We start from the raw sequence: 6000 nt of genomic DNA on the forward strand, positions 1-6000 counted from the left end.
GTGCCTTCAGCATCCACAAAGGTTAACTGCCTTTCACCTTCTACTTCACGGATGAAGGTCCCGTGGACTGCTTCTGGGTAGAGATCCGACTCCTTCAAGGGAGTGGTGTCCTCTTCTGATGTCCCACTAGAACTCACTTCTTCTTTTGGTGGAGACTTAGGTTGCTCCTTAAGATATTGGAATGGGATTAAAACTGTTCCGGGTTTGGTTTCAAAAGTAATTACATCTTGGCTTGAAGACTCATCTTCTGATGATACATCCAGGAACGTCACATAACAGGGACCCTCTGATGCCTGTTGGGTTGGTGGAACTGGTGCTCGTTGGCATGGTGCATCATCATCATCTTTCTTTGGCAGAGATGGGTTAGGACGGCAGGAGCCACTCTTGAAAGACGGCTTGTTCTTCTTAATCCATTTCTTATAAAGGTTTTGCATATGAGAAGATCCATTTACTAGACCAAATGGTACCATCACCATTCTGTCCCATAGCATGAGCTCATCTGCTTCTGATGCTTCTAGAACTTCTTCTTCAAATGTATCCTCTTCAGGTGGGATACACTCTTCCGTTTCACTTTCATAATCTTCTTCGTCCATATCATATCCATCCTCTTCTGTCGCTGTCTCTGTCTCTGCTTCTGCTTCTGCCTCTGTTTCTGTCTCTGCTTCTGCTTCTGCCTCTGCTTCTGTCTCTGCTTCTGCTTCTGCTTCTGTTTCTGTCTCTGCTTCTGCTTCTGTAGATGCTCTGTAACAGAAGAACAGATTCTCGGTTTCCTCTCCTGCCTCTGTCTCTGCTTCTGCTATGGCCATGTAACAGGGAGAGCAGTACATCCATGCTTCTATCTCACTATCAGAAGTGATTTCAGAAGTCATTCCCGGTTCAGGCATGAAGTATTCACCCATTGATAATGGCTTTGCATCTTTTGGAAGCCGACTTACAGTATCCACTGTTAAGGAATGTGCCACTGTTTTCTTGGGAAGGATCTGTTTGACAGCATCTTCGTCTGCTGATGTTCCATCCGTAGCCTCATTAGGGGAGTCAGAAGATAATTCCAAGGAGGTGGATCCATGTCCTTTTTGAGAACCATACAGTTTCAGCACCACTTTATTGGGCCCTCTACCCAAGGTCAAGGTTCCTTTGAACCAATCCGTCCTTGCTCGGGCTTCAAAAAGCCATGGTCTGCCCAGTAGCAGGGGATAGGATGTACCATAAGAGTTTGGCTTCACCACCAGATAGGTTAGCCAATAATCTTTTCCAGCCACTGTAGTCTTCACATATGGGAGAATGCCCAAAGGCTTGATTCTACTCTGATCCGCCAGTCTGATGAGCCATTGGGTTGGTTGCACACCTTGTAAGCCTAGATCCTTCATTGTAACATCCGTCATAATGTTCACTGATGAACCACCGTCAATCAGTGCATTTGCGATGAAGCAGCCTTCTATCCACACGCCAGTCTCTGGAGTACCCGGATCGAGGAAAGCGTTAGCCACATCCACTTCTTTTACAGGCTCTGGAGCCTTGTTGGGCTTTGTTGCTGTTGAGGGAGCAATCCTTAAACCATGTCTTCTTGTCAGTATACTTTTGAACCTTTTCCGGCAACTGGGAGACAACATCAATAATTGTCGGAATGTAAGGTTTGGTTTAAAGGTATCTAGATCTCTGACCAGATCGTATTCCTTAATAGGATCCACTGGCTTCTCTAACCGGTTAGGGAATGGGGCAACACCCATTTTCATTTTCCCTCTTTCTTCCATCAGAGGAATTACAGGAGTTTCTTCTGCCAATTGTGGCACTTCCTCCTCTTCTGTCTCCTGGACCTCTGATCCTGTCTCTGTAACTGTCTCTGTAACTCTCTGTGGCACTGTAGGGCTCTGTACGGCACTATTAGGCTCTGTTCTGTTCTGTTCTTCTGGTGGAAGATTGAACTTCACTGTTCTGGCTGGAGGGTTATTTTCTTTCTGGATAGGTGGTTCCTTTTGCTTTGCACGCGTGATGGCAGCAACTTCCAATTCCACCAAATTGGAGGTAGGCTCTTGGGCCTTGGCCGGACTATCAGTAGCACTGTTTTTCACTGGGGCTGGGCTTGGACAATCCTTTGCAGTGTGGCCTTCTCCTTTGCATCGACTGCATAAGGGCTTGTAATCCACTGGCCTTCGAGGATTTGGACAATTTGGTGAAATGTGTCCCTTTTCTCCGCATCTGTAACACTCCACTTCTGATCTCTGACCACCGCCAGACTGTCTTCCTCTGTAACTTTGAGAGGGAAATCTTCTGGATTCGAAATTAGGACCAAACTCTCTAGGCTTGGGTCCAATATCCTGTTTTGTCATTTTGGATTCCAACAGGTTGAATCTTGCGTCTTCTTCCTTCCTTCTCCTATCATGCATCTCCTTTAGAGAGCAAATGTCCTCTGTATGGTTCTTCCGCAAACAGTAGGAACAGAAGGCTCCAAGGATGGTTGGTTTTCGTGTACATTCCGTGGCTAAATGGCCTGCTTGATGACACTTACCACACCAAGTATTTGACCACATCACATCTCTTCCTGCTCCTGCAACGTTGGATATGCTAGCGGTATTCACTTTCAACGTCTGTAGTTGCTCTGTGATCACATCCATCAACTCCTTTTTGATGTTTGCAACTGAGTTGGATAAGTAATCCTTCAAGCTTTCTCCTCCTGAGGCACTGGCAGGAGGGTTTTGAGGAGTTTCTGTAATCACTGCATAAACGGGTTGGACTGGTACAGAGGGGTCTCTGTTCTGGTTCTGATTCAGTGCTCCTGTTTGAACTATTGGCTGTTGGCTCCAGTTGGTAGGGTTCCACGGTTGCTGCTGATTTGTCATTGAGGAAATTGGTTGGGACCATTGTTGTTGTGGTTGAACCATCATTTGAGGCATGGATTGTGGCCACTGTGGATTTGGTGCACTGTACTGTGATACTGGGGGCATCTGTTGGTAAGGGTAGGGGACAGTCCCTGGGACTGCATTTGGTGGATACATCATTCCTGGCATCAAAGGAGGTAGGACTCCTCTTCCTGTATTCATCGCTAATCTAGCTTCCACTTCATCGTACAGTCTTGCTCCTTCTGTTGCAGCTTGCAGTGTGGCTGGTCTTTGCAGCTCCACAAACTTACGGACTTCTGGTTGTAATCCTCTGAGAAACACCCCCTTCTGAATGCCATCATCTAGATTATGGTTAGTCCATCTCTTCAGGATGGATTCCATTCGTGAGACATAAGCTTCCACTCTTTCTCCAGAAGACTGACTTAGGTTCATAAATTCCTCTCTCATCCGCTCTTCAAAACCTTCACGCCTGAATTTAGTGAGGAAGGCCAACTTCAGGTCGTCCCATGTGCCAAAAGTTCCTGCTGCTTGTCTCTCATACCACTGAAACGCCGCGCCCTTGAAAGTGGCGGGGAATATTGCTAACCAATGCTCAGGGGTTCTGGCATTGTTAGCCACACATGCTACCATAAACTCTGCTACATGAAGATCGGGGTCTTCATTGTACTCTCCCTTAAAAACTGGCAATGGGACTACATTTGCTGGCCTGTCATCAATATTTCCAGGACGGATCTGGCTTGGAAGTGGACCTCCAGCAGGAGGAGGAAGGGCTTGATGTGCCATTGGGACTTCTGTAAAGAGTTCCGCAAGGGCGTCAAAGGCGGCTTCTGCTGCGAGCTTGCTCTCGGCTCTGATTCTTGTTTTCTCTCTTCTTACGTACCTCTGGACTCGTTCTAACGCTTGCCTCTTTATTGCGTCATTCATCAGGGGTGTGGCTCCACTATGTTGTTAGTGCTCCACAGAGGGTTAACAGAAGACTTCAGTCTCTGGAGGACTCTCTTGCCAACATTTCTTCTACTTCTTTCTTTTCAACGTCCCTGAATTCTGCTTTCATTCCACTGCACAGAGGAAGGTATTCGGTTCTGAAGGTGTCAAAATACATACGTCTAAGCATGGTGGTGGTGCCATCATCATAGTAATGCCAACTTCTGATGGTTTCAACAGTGTATGTTGTGAAAAACACTCTGTCTACCAACTTCCAGTGGGTTGCTAATTGAACAAACAGAAGATTATCAGTACACCAAGCATCCCATGTATCTTGCTGTTGAGCGTCCACGAACAAATTCCAACTCTTTTCCTTCTTGTCTTTGTGAACCTCTACAGACCAAGACTCCTGAAGCTTCTTCACAATCTCCCACTTGATGTTGTCTGGAAACTTCTCAATGAATGCCAAATCTTCCATGGATGTTCATTCTCTCTGTTTCTGCTCTTCAGTTTGTTCCCAAACAGTTTGCCACCAATATGCAAGTTTCTGCTGCTTCATCAGGAAGAGGAAACTGTCCACCGCATAGAGCATGCATCATGATGGTGATGTGTTTCCGCCATTGTGGGATGAACTTCTTGTGGAAAGTGGCTTTGATTATGAGGAATTCCAACTCTTCAGTGGAAGAAGGAACTTTACAAACATCCATTGAATTCTTCTCTTCTTGGCAATGCCATTTCCTTCATTTTCAGCCTCTTCTGGTGCTTGTTGTTGGCAAGTTTCCCCGGCTGCGCACCAAAAACATGGAGCCCCGAGAGGAACACCAAGGAAAAGGAATTCTCTTGCAAGAAAATCTATCTTGTAACATCAACAAGCTTGTTTATCATGTTTCATATGATCACAATGAAGAAAAGAACACCAGGCACAACAAATCTTCATGCAGCATCATGTAGATCTCCCACGGATTTAATAGAATCAACCATATTCTTCAACATCTTCACAAAATCCATCAATAGAACAAAGAAAGCAAAGAAGTACACCATCTTTGAATGGAAATACATCACATAGTATTCATCTTCAATATCTTCATAGTCTTCTCTCTCAATCTCTCATATACAATCACTCTGTTTCAGTAGAACTGGCTATCTCTGACTCTCTCTCTCTCTCTCCATCAATAATACATCATATCCTCACTACAATCTCTCCGTGCCTGATTTTTCTTCCACTAATGCTAAGAAGGGTTCCATTTGTTTGAATTATCATAAGACTTCAAAGCCATGACATTATGAGCCTCACATGCCCTTTGGATGGCTCCAAATCCATTTCATGTCTTTTCTTTTCACATTACACATTTTCTCTTCACCTTTCTCCATTGATCTTTACTCTTCACCCCCCCTTGGTAAACCAGTCCATAAAATATTTCCATCTAGTGATTTCTTGGATTTTCCGAGACGTTGTTCCCACCCTCTTCTTTATTTCAAACCTCCAAATGTACAAAAAATCAACAAAGTGTTAGACAAATATTTTTTGTGATTTTCTCAGATCAAATCCAAATTGAATGCTCAAGCCACTAAGACACAATGATAAGTAACAATGTCAATCAAGAGGTTGGGACCCTCAAGGTGGTTAGCTATGTGCAACTCCTTCTCAAGTAGGGTTTTATACAAGAGGGGGTGATGCTCTAATTCTGGGTGTAGACCAGGTAACATGAGAGAATGATGGAGAGAAGAGAGATGTTGTTGTAGTGAGTTGGATTCGATTGAATTATTTTAGTGGTACATTGCTACTCTACATTGCTCATGATTTGACAATCCCTACAGACATTGTCAACTCGATGCATATATGATTTCTTCTAAAACGGGCATTGAGAGTTGCATTTTATTTGATTTTGTTGACTTGGGCAAGATAATGTTTATGTAGATTTTGACTATACAAATGGAAACCATGATAGGCAAGAGAATGTGGGTGAGCTCAAAGCTTCACAAGAGACAAAGTAAGCATTTTATGAGCTAGATTGTCATTTTTGGATTATGCCAATACAATTTTTGATGCATTTCTCTTGAGATAATGAATATTCCCATATATGTAGTGTTGCCACCATACTTTTATCTAAGTGTGAGTTGATAAGGTTTGATGTGGATATGGGATAAGTGTGATATAAGCTAAGGTTCATAGGTTGGGGCTAATAGAAAAATGGTGATTTTGTGCTAGGCATTGCATTAGAGAGCATGTATGCTAAGT

This window comes from Lygodium microphyllum, chromosome 14 (assembly GCF_053477565.2).
Source record: "Lygodium microphyllum isolate KBCC chromosome 14, Lygodium_microphyllum_v1.1.10, whole genome shotgun sequence".
In the NCBI taxonomy this organism is placed as follows: Eukaryota; Viridiplantae; Streptophyta; class Polypodiopsida; order Schizaeales; family Lygodiaceae; genus Lygodium; species Lygodium microphyllum.